We start from the raw sequence: 13,819 nt of genomic DNA on the forward strand, positions 1-13,819 counted from the left end.
CCATAATTGCTGCATGAGGCTCTTTGTTTCAGCCCACTGTCATCTTACTGGATACTCTATTACAACCACTAATCATAGAAAAACCCAGATTTTTGCGAGACACTAGCCAATTCCTATCAAAGCTTAATGATTTACAGAATGTACCCAGTGAAAGTTGGTTGATAGGAATTGATGTGGTAAGCCTTTATACCTTGATCCCCCACGAATATGGCTTACAGGCAGTTAAAAAAAATTTGAATGAAAAAAGATATTTTCATCCCCTCAGGTCGAAGTTATTATCAAATTATTTTGTTTAATCTTGTTTAACAATTTCTTCATTTATGATAACAAATTTTACTTGCGCGATGGGGTCTAGCACAGCTCTGTGTTATGTGAATATCGTCAAATTCATAGATGTTAATGTTTCCATCTTGCATGGGGTTAATACCACAGTCTATACCAAACCCACTGACCGAAATCTATGACTACAGACCACCAGTTGTCACCCCAAAGCCCTCATCATGTGCATCAATACCAACAGAGACATAGCTGTTATGCAGATTGACAATTTAATCATTAAATTAAAAGATCGAGGTTACTCTAAGGAGATACTTGATAATGCTAAAAACAGCTATCAAATTAGATCATAACAACCTCCTGATTCCTAAACAAAGCAGTAACCAGCCAAATGCAGTTTTGCCCTGGGTAAATAAATATAATACTTCATCCCCAGACATACAAAAAATTTCCAAAAAGCACTGACCCCTGATAGCCTCAGACTCAGGTCTAGGTTTATCTAATACCAGACTGATGCCCTGTTACACAAAAGGCAAGAATCTGAGGTCTTGGTTGGTCAAGTAGCTAGTCTACCAACACACGGGGCATACTTATAAAATTCACCACCATTTAACTGTGATTCCACCTATGTTGTGTACCAGATCATATGTCCCTGTGGTCTGGTATACATTGGGAAAACAAAAAGAAAATGCAAAGAGCGTATGATCCGCCATTTGCAATGCTATTTCAGAGGGCACTAGTAACCAGCCAGTAGCTAGGCACTTTGCCCTTGCCAAGCACCCCCTTAACAGCCTCAGATACAGAATGATTCATACAGTATTGCCTTCTATTTGAGGTGGCAATAGAGGCTGAAAAGTAATCCAATGCGAAAATAGCTGGATTGCGAGATTGGATGTTTTACATCCCAGAGGTCTTAACGAGCAGATCACATACGGAAGCTTTCTATAAGCATATCAATACTTTAGGTCTGTTGCACAAATTCTGTATTAGCATTAGTTATTTCTAGTTGATGTCATTGTAATTTGTAATCTGGTATTGTTGCATATAGTATTTAATGTTTCACAGTGTTTTTAATCATGGTTTGTATTATTTCTTGTAGCGTCCTAATTGCCTAGCAACATAGACGCAGCTGCCGGGAGAGTCTAGCCGGCGGAGGGGATGACATCATCAGCAGTGCATGGCTGTGACGCAGATGGGCAGATCCTTCCATATGGCGATGCCTCCCCGGTAAGAGCGGTAAGGAGTCATGTATATATTTGTATGTCTTGTTTGTTTGCACTTGCTTGAAAATAGTTGTATAAACCGAAACGTTGCTAACGCTATTTGCAGCATGAGCTTTATTTCCGAGTGCTGCATTGAAGTCTCTCTACATGGTTCCCTGTGAGGATATATATATATATATATATATATATATATATATATATATATATATATATATATATATATATATATATATATATATATATATATATATATATATATATATATATATATATATATATATATACAGATGCGATGGTGTGGCACTCCTAGTAGTAATGGAGATTCTTAGACAACGAATTTCACAACGTTTCAGTTCTTTACGTAACTTTTTTCAAGTGTACAAAATAGAACATATAAAACATACCTTTATAGCAGTAGCACCCAGTGAAGACACGGCTAGCCGGGGCGGGACTACTCAACCGTCCGGTTGTGTCACTTGAAAATGACGTTACCACGCCCGGCGTGGAGACTGTCAGAGCTGTGTATTCCCGTCACCATGGTAACAGCTGGTAACATGTTTCTTATCACGTTTATCATGTTTCAGCTATTATATGCTCGGCAGGCTGGACGTCTGTTGCTACAGAAGGAAGTCCAATGGATAAAACGGATGGACACTCTAGCCCCTAAGGGACTGAACGAGAACTGCAGCTTGTCTTGCTATATGTAAAAAAGCAGAGAAAGCTGTGCTAGTTGTATCATTTGGAATTCCATGCACAGCAAGTTTGTAGTTATTCTAGTTATAAACCCTTAACAGCAATACCTCGCATTAAGGTTAGACCTGATGAATTAGCTGCTAAGGATGCTGGGATCTATTCTATACAATGGTGGCAATAGTGTCCTTAACTAATTAATTATTGACCCCCTTTACCCCCTTGACTTACATCCTACAAGATATTTGTGCCCACAGTTCATGCCCACAGTTTAATTATATACACCAAAATTGGTTTAGCAGTGCCCAAGTGAGTTACACTGTATGCGCAGGTATATGCTAAATTTTAATGACACTAATAATCTTTTTCCAGCACAAACAGCCTACACGGCTGCTGTATTTAAAATTTACACAATGATGTTGATGTTTATTTTCCTCCTTTGCAGACAATCCGGGTGCGACGGGAATAGGAAAGCCGCGGCTTGAGCAGTGACAGCAAGTGTAGACGTTGCCAGGCAACGGGGAAGCCGGAAGGCGGCGCTGATCTCAGCAAGCTGGATCATGTGTCCGCCCGATAGCATCCCCTGACCTGGACGCGCTGACGCACCACGCACGCCACGTCAGACACCTGTGCGCTCCACCCCCAGCCGCACACCGGAAGCTTCTGCAGACGGGGTCGTCCTCCACTGAATCGGTAATGTATAAATACCGTCTTATTGTTTTATGTGTTACACCCTGATGAAAAATGTTAATATAACATTTGAAACGTTGGTCACCTGACACCTGTCTACCTGACGTTATTTCTGGAGTGCCACCCGTGCAGCATCACTATATATATATATATATATATATATATATATATATATATATATATATATATATATATATACAGATGCGATGGTGTGGCACTCCTAGTAGTAATGGAGATTCTTAGACAACGAATTTCACAACGTTTCAGTTCTTTACGTAACTTTTTTCAAGTGTACAAAATAGAACATATAAAACATACCTTTATAGCAGTAGCACCCAGTGAAGACACGGCTAGCCGGGGCGGGACTACTCAACCGTCCGGTTGTGTCACTTGAAAATGACGTTACCACGCCCGGCGTGGAGACTGTCAGAGCTGTGTATTCCCGTCACCATGGTAACAGCTGGTAACATGTTTCTTATCACGTTTATCATGTTTCAGCTATTATATGCTCGTCAGGCTATCATAGCTTTGCATTAGACTGCATATATGTTCTTGGCAGCTTCTTAGTTTAGTCTTCAGTCTGCCATCAACAGGTCTTTAACCTGAAGCACTGATTTGTTCACATTGGGCGCCTTTTACTAAAGCATATGTTTTGTACCATGGTGACGGGAATCAAGACCTTGTCTTGATAAAGGGCTTTGCCCAAAACGTTGACACACATGCTTTGGACTTGACTGTATTTATTGTTTGATGCTGCCGCCGTGCAGTCTTTACTAAACCTTGGGAGTGCCATCTATCTCTGTTGGATTACATTCCTTTCTGTGTGAAATTGAAAGGCAACCCAAGTATCTGCTCCAACAAGGACGAGTGCCAGTACCCCCCTGGTCTATATATATATATATATATATATATATATATATAACATCGGATTATACTCACCGATAATTCCTTTTCTTCTTAGAGACCATGGCAGCCTTAACATTGGGATTCCATCCCTCCTCCTCGTAATTAGACAGGTTACTTTTTTCCCAGGGACCTCCCCTTCCTGTATAAATCCCTGCTCCTCCCAGACCCTGGTGTCTTTTCGAGTGTCTCCTTCCATTCCTGGGAAAAAAGAACACAAAAGGGAGGGCAAACCATGGCTGCCATGGTCTCTAAGAAGAAAAGGAATTATCGGTGAGTATAATCCGATGTTTTCTTTTACGATCCCATGGCAGCCTTAACATTGGGAAATACCAAAGCAAATAAGAAAGGGAGGGACACGAAAGCATGTTCTATAATATTTTACTTTTTAAACACACTCTGCAAAACTTGACTCCCAAATTGAGTTCTTGAAACATCTAGCTTATAATGCCTTGAAAAGGTATGGACTGAGGACCAAGTAGCGGCGTCGCACAGATCCTTGACTGATGCATTCGCCTTCAGAGCCCAGGAAGTCGCCGTAGCCCTCGTGGAGTGTGCCGAAATGATCGCCGGAACTTCTCTTCCTTCCAATTTATATGCAAATGAGATAACTTCTCTCAACCATCTAGCGATGGTCTGCTTGGTAGGTGTGAGCCCCTTTCTGGCTCCTTCCGGGATGATGAACAGGCTTCTTGATTGCCTAACGTCCTCCATTCTTTGTAGGTAAATGGTAATACATCTTACCACATCTAGTCTGTGTAACAATTCTTCTTCTTCACTCTGTGGGTCAGGATAGAATGAAGGTAGCGAGATCTTCTGATTGAGGTGAAATTCAGAAACCACTTTTGGAACGAAATGAGGATTTGTCTTTAAAACAATTCTTCCTGGAAGTATCTTTAAATATGGTTCTTCAGCCCAAAGGGCTTGTAGTTCACTGACTCTTCTTGCCGATGTTATGGCAACTAAGAATACTGTTTTCCATGTTAAATGTCTCAACGAAGTCTCGGACAAGGGTTCAAATGGAGGTCTCATTAAGGTCGTCAACACCAAATTCAGATCCCATGATGCTACTAGCGCTCTAATTGGAGGTCTCATCCTCTTAATTGCGTTACAGAATCTTATAATCAATTGTTCTTCTGCCAGCCTTCTCTCCACCAGGACGCTCAAGGCTGAGATCTGCACCTTTAATGTAGAGTTGGCCAGACCCTCGGAGAACCCTCTACACAGGAACTGTAGAATCTCTGCTGTGGATGTCTCTTGTATTGGTAATGTTACCCCTCTCCAGTTGATAAAGGTACGCCATACCCTATAGTAGATATTCGAAGAAACTTTCTTCCTTGCTTGTAGCAGGATCGCCACCACTTGGTCTGACAGACCTTTCTGCTTCAAGGAGTTCCTTTCAATCTCCAAGCCGTCAAAGCTAGAGTAGCTGGATCTGGGTGAAGCACTTGATCCTGTCTTAACAAATCTGATCTCAGTGGGAGGGTCCATGGACCCAGAATCGCCAATCTCTGTACTGTTGAGAACCAGGATCTCCGAGGCCAGAAAGGAAGGATTATTATCACCTCTACCTGATCTTCCATTATTTTCTTTAACACCTTGTGAATCAATGGAAATGGTGGGAACACATACCCTAGTCGGAACGTCCACTGGACTGACAAGGCATCCGCTGCTGATGTTTGGGGTAGCCAAAATCTGGAGAAGAATTTCTCTACCTTTTTGTTCAAATGTGTCGCCATGAGGTCCACTTCTGGAACTCCAAACCGGCTGGTTAGTTCCCTGAAGGTCTCCCCATTCAACTCCCACTCGCCTGGGAGGATCTGTTTTCGACTGAGAAAGTCTGCTAGCACATTCTGTTTCCCGGGCATGAATAAGGCTGATAGTGAATTCAGATTCTCCTCTGCCCATGACACTATCTTCGCAACTACATTCATTAGGGACTTGCTCCTCGTGCCCCCCTGATGATTTATGTAGGCCACGACTGAGGTATTGTCGGAGAAGATTCTTAAATCTGACTTCCTGATTCTTGGAGAAAAGAACTCGATTGCTCTCCATACCGCCTCGGCCTCTCGCCAATTGGATGAATTCCGACTTTCTCCTTTTGTCCATAGCCCTTGTACCGTCTCTCCTTCGGAATGGGCTCCCCAGCCTAACTGGCTCGCGTCGGTTGTAATGACTATAAATTTGGGCATCTTCAACGATGTCACCTTGTCTCTCAGGGTTGGCTTGCTCCACCATGACAGAGATTTCTTTGCTTTGTCCGGAATTGACACCTTCTCTGCTTTTGTCCATCTTCTCTTTAGGTATGGCAACACTGCCCACTGTAATTCTCTCATGTTCCATTGAGCCCATGGAACTATCCCGATCGTGGATGACATCATTCCCAAAAGCCTTACCCAATCTCTGAGAACTACAACTCTTCTTCCTGCCAAGGCGACCGCTAGTTCTCTTATCTTCAAACATCTTTCCTCTGACAGGGAAATGGTGAACTTCACGGAATCTATCATCACTCCCAGAAACTTTATTCTTTGTGTTGGCTCCAGCTGGCTCTTTCCTTCGTTCACTAGCCATCCGTGCGACTGCAAGTGCTCCTTTACTATCTTGAGCTGTTTCATTAGAATTTGCTTGGAGGGAGCAGCTATCAAAATATCGTCCAAATAAGGCCATAACAGAATCCCCCTCTTCCTGAGATTCGCTATCACTGTTATTAGCACCTTGGTGAATACCCTCGGGGATGAGGCTAACCCGAAGGGGAGGCACGTGAACTGATAGTGTTTTCCCTTGATTGAAAACCTGAGAAATTTTCTGTGACTGTTGTGGATCGGAACATGATAGTAGGCGTCCTTTAAGTCTAGAGACACCATGAAGTCTCCTCTTCTTACTCCTGCTGTGATCGTCTTCATAGTCTCCATCTGGAATTTCCTTACTTCCAGGTATTGATTCAGACGCCTTAGGTCTATTATCGTTCTGAAACCTCCTGTATTCTTCCTGACTAGGAAAAGATTGGAGTAAAACCCCTCCATCCTCTGTTCTGATGGAACCGGCTCTATTGCTCTTATTAGTAGCAGATTGACTATGATCTTCTTCAATTCTGTCTCTTCCAACTTTGATCTCGGATTTCTTGATTCCATAAAATAATTCTTGATTGGTATCTGAGCAAACTCCAGCTGATAACCTTCGGACACTATGTTCTGAACCCAAATGTCCTGAACTGAATTCCCCCAAATGTTGGTAAATAGTAACAGCCGGGCTCCTACCGGGGGAAACTGCTGACTGTCATTGCCTGCCACCTCTTCGGAAGTTTTGACGAAAGGACTGGCGAGAAGAGGCGAAAGCCCCTCTCTGACTGTATGGCCTACCTGGCCTATAAGACTTGGCTTCTCTGAACGCTTGTCTGGAGCCTGAAGGATATTGGAAACGAGTCTTCCTATCTTGAGGTAATTTCAAGGATTTACCTCCCGTAAGCCTATGAATTAGTGCATCCAGTTTGGTCCCAAATAGGAATGCTCCTTCAAAAGGTAACGATACTAGACGGTTCTTTGAATTGGAGTCAGCAGCCCAGGGCCTTAGCCATAGAGCTCTTCTTGTGGCTACTCCAGCTGACATAGCCCTGGCTGCAAATGTTGTCACATCCAATGAGGCTTCGCATAAGAACTCCACCGATTTTTGGATCACCTCTAAATTCTTTAATAAATATTGTCTGGAGATTTTCTCCTCAATGTCATTATGAAGAGTGGTACACCATACCCTAAGGGCCCTGGCTACTGATGCCATGGATACACCCGCCTTCAAAGATACAGCCGTGGAGAAGTGTAGCTTTCTTAATGAGTTCTCCATTCTTCGATCCATTGGATCCTTGAAGGAGGCTCCGTCCTCCAACGGTAAGGTAGTGCGAGATGTAACCTCCGCCACAGCTGCATCAATTCTTGGTAATCCGCACCATTTAACAAAATCATCATCCTTAATGGGATACATCCGGTCGACTCGGAACAACTTGCCCTGTTTTTTCTCCACATTCGTCCATTCTTTATTAATGACCTCTTTGATTACACGGTGTACCGGAAAGGATCTTGTCTTTTTCGACCTATCCTCAAATAATACATCCGCCCCCTCCACGGGAGTTACCGGATCCTCATAATTCATGGTTTTATATATATTTTTCAGAATAATCTCAACTGTCTCAAAATTGAATATTCTAGTGTCCTCCTTGATTTCACCAGGCTCATCATCGGCAACCTGTGCCCCGTCCTGCTCATCAGAAGTATTGGGATCCTCATATGGCAGACCTGCTTGATCTCTGGACCTTTTAGAGCCCTGATCCTCCCTATACTCTGTTTTAGAAACGAAAGAGTCTCTCATCCAGTCCATCAAATCCTTAAGCATCTTAGTATGACTATCACTACTTGCTCCTGAGTCCTGTTTAGGTCGTACTTCACACTGTCCACATAGTGTTTTGCCTTGTACAAATTCAAACTTTCTGTCACAGTTCATGCAGCATGTTTCTCTATGCTTTTTCTTAATTGTTTTTTTCCTAGCTCCAGTCTGTACCTCAATATCCGGCACACTATGGAGAAAGAAAGCCTGTCACTATGCTATAACAAAAAAAACCCTATTCCTATTAGCATAAAAAAATAACAAGGCTCACCTCACAGGGGCACTCTCTTCTCTAGTGGGGGAAGGCAGATTCTGCTGTTCCATACTGTCAAAGGACCTGAATGAACATATTCCCATGAGAGATATCCTCTAAGCATATGAGGTATCTGAGTAGTAAGGAAGTGTCCTACCTTAAACCGGCTAAAACAAGTCACTGCCACTGGCTTCTCAGAAAACGCTGTCCCCCGCTTGCTCAGAGATCCCTCTGCTTTCATACAAGCTGCCATAGTGCCGCCCGTCCAGCGGCTTTTAACTGTGCAGAGCGCGCCGTGCGTGCTGTTGCCGGAAATGGCGTCCCGCAATGCATTGTGGACGCTGTAGTCCTGCCGCGGCGGAAGCGCGTCACCGCCACTCTGAAAGCCTGGCGTCGGCGGAAGTCGCCTCCGGCGCTCTGAATCCTGGTGCTTGTAGTCGCACACGCTGCCTGGACGCCGCCGCTCTCAGTAGCAGTACCATGCTGGATTTCCGCAGCGGTTTAAGGTGATATACATATATGCTTTTTAAGGAGACTTACCCATCCGCTCCTGACCTTTTTACATGGACAGTACTCTTAGAGCCACGCTTCCATGTTGCTCTTCCCCATAGTGACCCCCTGTATCTATGAAGTGAGCCCAAAATAAAGTAACCACTCCTGCCTCTAACTACACAAGGAGACAGGAAAAAAAGACACCAGGGTCTGGGAGGAGCAGGGATTTATACAGGAAGGGGAGGTCCCTGGGAAAAAAGTAACCTGTCTAATTACGAGGAGGAGGGATGGAATCCCAATGTTAAGGCTGCCATGGGATCGTAGAAGAAATATATATATATACACACAGATGGGGCATGTCTCATCTTTGCAGGGGATGGCGATGGCGACGCCAGCCTCCATCCCCCGCCAGCCACCATCTGTATAGTGAGAAGGGGACGTGCACGCACGAGAGGCGCACGCGTCCCGCTTCCAGCGCTTCCCCCGGGTCACCGCCGGGTCACTCGGGGTCCCCGCCGCCTGCCCGCACCCCCCCTAACCCTTTCCGTCTCCCTGAAGCAGACTCATGCAACTCTGGTGTAATGTCCTTAAAACAAGTCAAAATGAGGCTCAGTAGTGTCTGTGGCCTCCAGGTGCCTGTATGACTTCCCTACAATGCCTGGGCATGCTCCTAATGAGGATGGTCTCTGAGGGATCTCCTCCCAGACCTGGACTAAAGCATCCGCCAACTCCTGGACAGTCTGTGGTGCAAGGTGGCGTTGATGGATAGAGCGAGACATGCTGTCCCAGATGTGCTCAATTGGAATCAGGTCTGTGGAACGGGCGGGCCAGTCCATAGCATCAATGCCTTCATCTTGCAGGAACTGCTGACACACTCCAGCCACATGAGGTCTAGCATTGTCTTGCATTAGGAGGAACCCTGCGCCAACTGCACCAGCATATGGTCTCACAAGAGGTCTGAGGATCTCATCTCGGCACCTAGTTGCAGTCAGGCTACCTTTGGCGAGCACTTGAGGGCTGTGCGCCCCCCCCCCCGAGAAATGCCACCCCACACCATTACTGACCCACTGCCAAACCGGTCATGCTGAAGAATGTTGCAGGCAGCAGAACGTTCTCCTTGGTGACTCCAGACTGTCACATCTGTCACATGTGCTCAGTGTGAACCTGTTTTCATCTGTGAAGAGCACAGGGCACCAGTGGCGAATTTGCCAATCAGTGTACTCTGGCAAAAGCCAAACGTCCTGCATGGTGTTGGATGTAAGCACAACCCCCACCTGTGAATGTCTTGTCTTCATAGAGTCTGTTTCTGACTGTTTGAGTAGACACATGCACATTTGTGGCCTGCTGGATGTCATTTGCAGGGCTCTGGCAGTGCTCCTCCTGTTCCTCTTTGCACAAAGGCAGAGGTAGTGGTCCTTCTGCTGGGTTGTTGCCCTCCTACGGCCTCCTCCACATCTCCTGATGTACTTGCCCATCTCCTGGTAGCGCCTCCATGCTCTGGACACTACGCTGACAGATACAGCAAACCTTCTTGCCACAGCTCGCATTGATGTGCCATCATGGTTGAGCTGCACTACCTGAGCCACTTGTGTGGGTTGTAGACTCTGTCTCATGCTACCACAAGAGTGAAAGCACCGCCAGATTTCAAAAGTGACCAAGACATAAGCCAGAAAGCATTGTGGGCTGAGAATTGGTCTGTGGTCACCACCTGCACAACAACTCCTTTATCTTGCTAATTGCCTATAATTTCCACCTGTTGTCTATTCCATGTGCACAACAGCATGCAAAATTGATTGTCAGTGTTCCTTCCTAAGCGGACAGTGTGATTTCACAGAAGTGTGATTGATTTGGTGTTACATTGTGTTTAGGTGTTCCCTTTATTTTTTTGAGATATATCTATCTATCTATATATTACAGTATTGTGCAGTTTAAAATTCTTTAATAACAACCACAAAATTAATTAACAAGCGCAGTTAGACCATCCCATCCATCAATCATATACCTAATAGTGAGTTTAATATATATGATGGTAAGAAATGTAAGACTTAACAGAGGTTACTCCAATAGAGAGCCAGCTAGAATTTAACATGAGTAGGCTAAAAAAAATTATATGGGACATTCACTATGTTGCAAAATAAATATTATTGTGTGAGTGGTACAGTGTGGTACCTTGATAGTCCAACTGAACACGAACATGAAGATCTAGACGTAAGAAGATTATAGGCCTTATTCTAGTTCACTCTTTCTGACAAAATCCTTCTTAGATGGACAAAGCCATGTGCACTGCAGATGTTACTTGTGCAGAGAACTGCAACTCCACATATGTGATTTATTTAATCACGTGTGAATGCGGTTTGCAATATGTGGGCCAGACCTGTTTTTTGCAGTTTAAAAAACAAGGAATGCCTGCCAGAAAGTGTCTTTTATAGGGAGCTAATGAGCCACAGCTGTCAGCACTGAGCTAGAGCTTCACAGTCTAATCAAGCAGAACTGAGCATGGTCTCATTCAGGTGCTGCAATCAGTCTGCAAAGCTCAGAGTACACAATAATGATTAACAGCATGGAGCAGAGCAAGGCAGAGCTGAACTAGCAGGACAAATCACAAACCAGGTCAACCAAATCGCAAACACCAAACATACTTGAATGTTGTGACACTTAACAACTAAACAATACTAACAAATTTGCCCTGCATGGAAATAACATCTAAAAAATCAGTACCACAATGCAATCACACAAAAGTAACATACGGTCCTGTCTGTTTAGACTCTGATCTAGCCATACATGACCGTCTCTAGGAGATGCACAATGCTCTGTTCCTTGGCTTTATTCTTAATGCATGATTACCTTCATCTGTGTTGAACAGGTGATGGCAATCATATAGTAAGAGGGAAGTGCAGGAGCAGAGTAATGTGTCTCTCCTTGGCCCTTATTCTGATCGGTGCGGCCGGAGCCGATTATGCGGCCAGGACCGTGCGTGCGAAACCCCGCCTTCCATACGGATCGCCAACTCCGTCCGTATGCGGTAAGAAGCTGGCCGAACGGACCGCACGTGTATTTTTCACGGAATACGCCTCCTCCATCTAAGGGAACCTCCCCCATCATTCGATGGTCGCAGACCATCGAATGCAGGACCGAGTGCTCCACCAGCACCCGCAACCTCAGACCACACGGACATTTTTCCGTGCAAAAGCAGGGATCTGGGCGGGCAGCTGACATCCTGCGATGTCATATGTCCGCCCCCTACACATGCGTCACGGCCGCATTACCATACGTACGCCCAGCGTTTTCATGGGAACTCCCATGAAACGCGGGGCGTATGCATATGGTAATGAGCCCAAATAGCCCTTCACGCCCCTCTCCTCCCCCTGTTCGGAGTGTTCACATATCATGCAGGATTTGGCCATACGCCCCGCTCGCACATGCGCAGAGACGCCTCTGCACATGCGCAGACACAAAACATCGGCGGCCCGAACGCACGCGGATATATCCGCACCGATCAGAATAAGGGCCCTTGAGAGGGTCATGTTGGGAGGTATGGACTATCTATCTACCTGGAGCTGCCAATTCTTTTTCTATTCCTAGATGTTATGTTAACTGATATCGAGCCACATTTATATTGACAGCCCTCCACGTAATGAGTTATGTGCTCTTCTGATAAATGCTGATGCTTCTCTAAATGCTCCTCTAAGTATTTGCAACAAATCACACCATGTGACCTCCTGCACTCTCTAATTGGATTCTAGATATTTCTTTATCATTTTATTAAGGTATTTGGCTATTAACCCTTAGAGTGCCAACATTGCTGTGATAGTTCATTAAAATATCTGCTAAAAATGCCAGTGTCTCTCCCAGAAACCTATGTGAGTCAAACCACTACACTTACTACAATAACACAGCATTCAACCTTAACACCTAAACAATACTAACAAATGATCCCTGGATGGATATAACATTTTTAAAAAAAAACCTCAGTACCACAATACAATCACAAAAAAATAACATACGGTCCTGTCTGTTTAGACTCTGGTCTATCAAGCTAGAGCTGCCCATCCTTTTTCTATTCCTAAATGGTATGGCAACAGGTTATAAGTTTAATTTTACATCTTAGCATAGGGGACTGGAACATTCCTTAACACTGAAGTAATTACCAAACAAAGTAGATGTTGTTGATATTTCACTGGTTTCCTTTGATGCAGTTGATAAACCAGCAGTTGTTGTTTGTTGTCCAGTAGTTGTTGTTTGTTGTCCAGTAGTTGTTGTTTGTTGTCCAGTAGTTGTTTCTATTTGTTGCCAATGAAGTGAAAGAAAAGATAAAATACTGAACGCTGAAACTGCTTAAGAACTCACCAGAAAAAATTAAACACTTAAGGAACCAATTCACTGAGTCCAATACTGTATATAATTGGTGTGTATTTATGGATATACTGTACTAGACTCTTCTACTGCATATTTTCTACACTATGAAGGTGTAACAATCAGATCAGATGTTAGGCCGAATAAAGCATGCCTCCTGTTATTATTATGTGTGAGATCAATGTATTTCTGGTATTGTGTGTAATATTGTGTGTTTGCTAATATTATGTGGGAGTTAAGAACATGTCTTATATTATGTGTGTAAACTATTGGTGACCCAGGGAGTGTAACCATCTGTATAGTTCTCTGGAGTTAAGCTGGGTACACATATATACAATCCAACCGTTTGGCCGACTGTACTCCCGTCGGACCATCCACAAACAACAGCCGATCACGCGCGTACACACCTGTACAATTTTACTTGCGACGTCCGATGTACTCCCGTCCAAACAGTCGCAAGAAAAAGATTGTACCACCGTACACACTCTCTCGATTTGGGCTTTTGACACGATATATATGAACAAAATTATCATAATGGGCTGGGTTAAGGGCATACCAAAACAAA

General features: G+C 44.2%; 1 protein-coding gene across 1 annotated transcript in view; it reads right to left on the minus strand.

The window, feature by feature from the left end:
• LOC146045090 (intestinal mucin-like protein) overlaps positions 1-13,150 on the minus strand; it is a 111,672-nt gene extending 98,522 nt beyond the window's left edge. Inside the window, exon 1 of the mRNA XM_083163773.1 lies at positions 13,050-13,150. The gene's annotated coding sequence lies outside the window, so the exon portion shown is untranslated. The remainder of the gene's footprint in view (positions 1-13,049) is intronic.
• Positions 13,151-13,819: the final 669 nt, after the last annotated feature.

This window comes from Crinia signifera, chromosome 11, assembly GCF_055691185.1.
Source record: "Crinia signifera chromosome 11, ASM5569118v1, whole genome shotgun sequence".
NCBI lineage: Eukaryota > Metazoa > Chordata > Amphibia > Anura > Myobatrachidae > Crinia > Crinia signifera.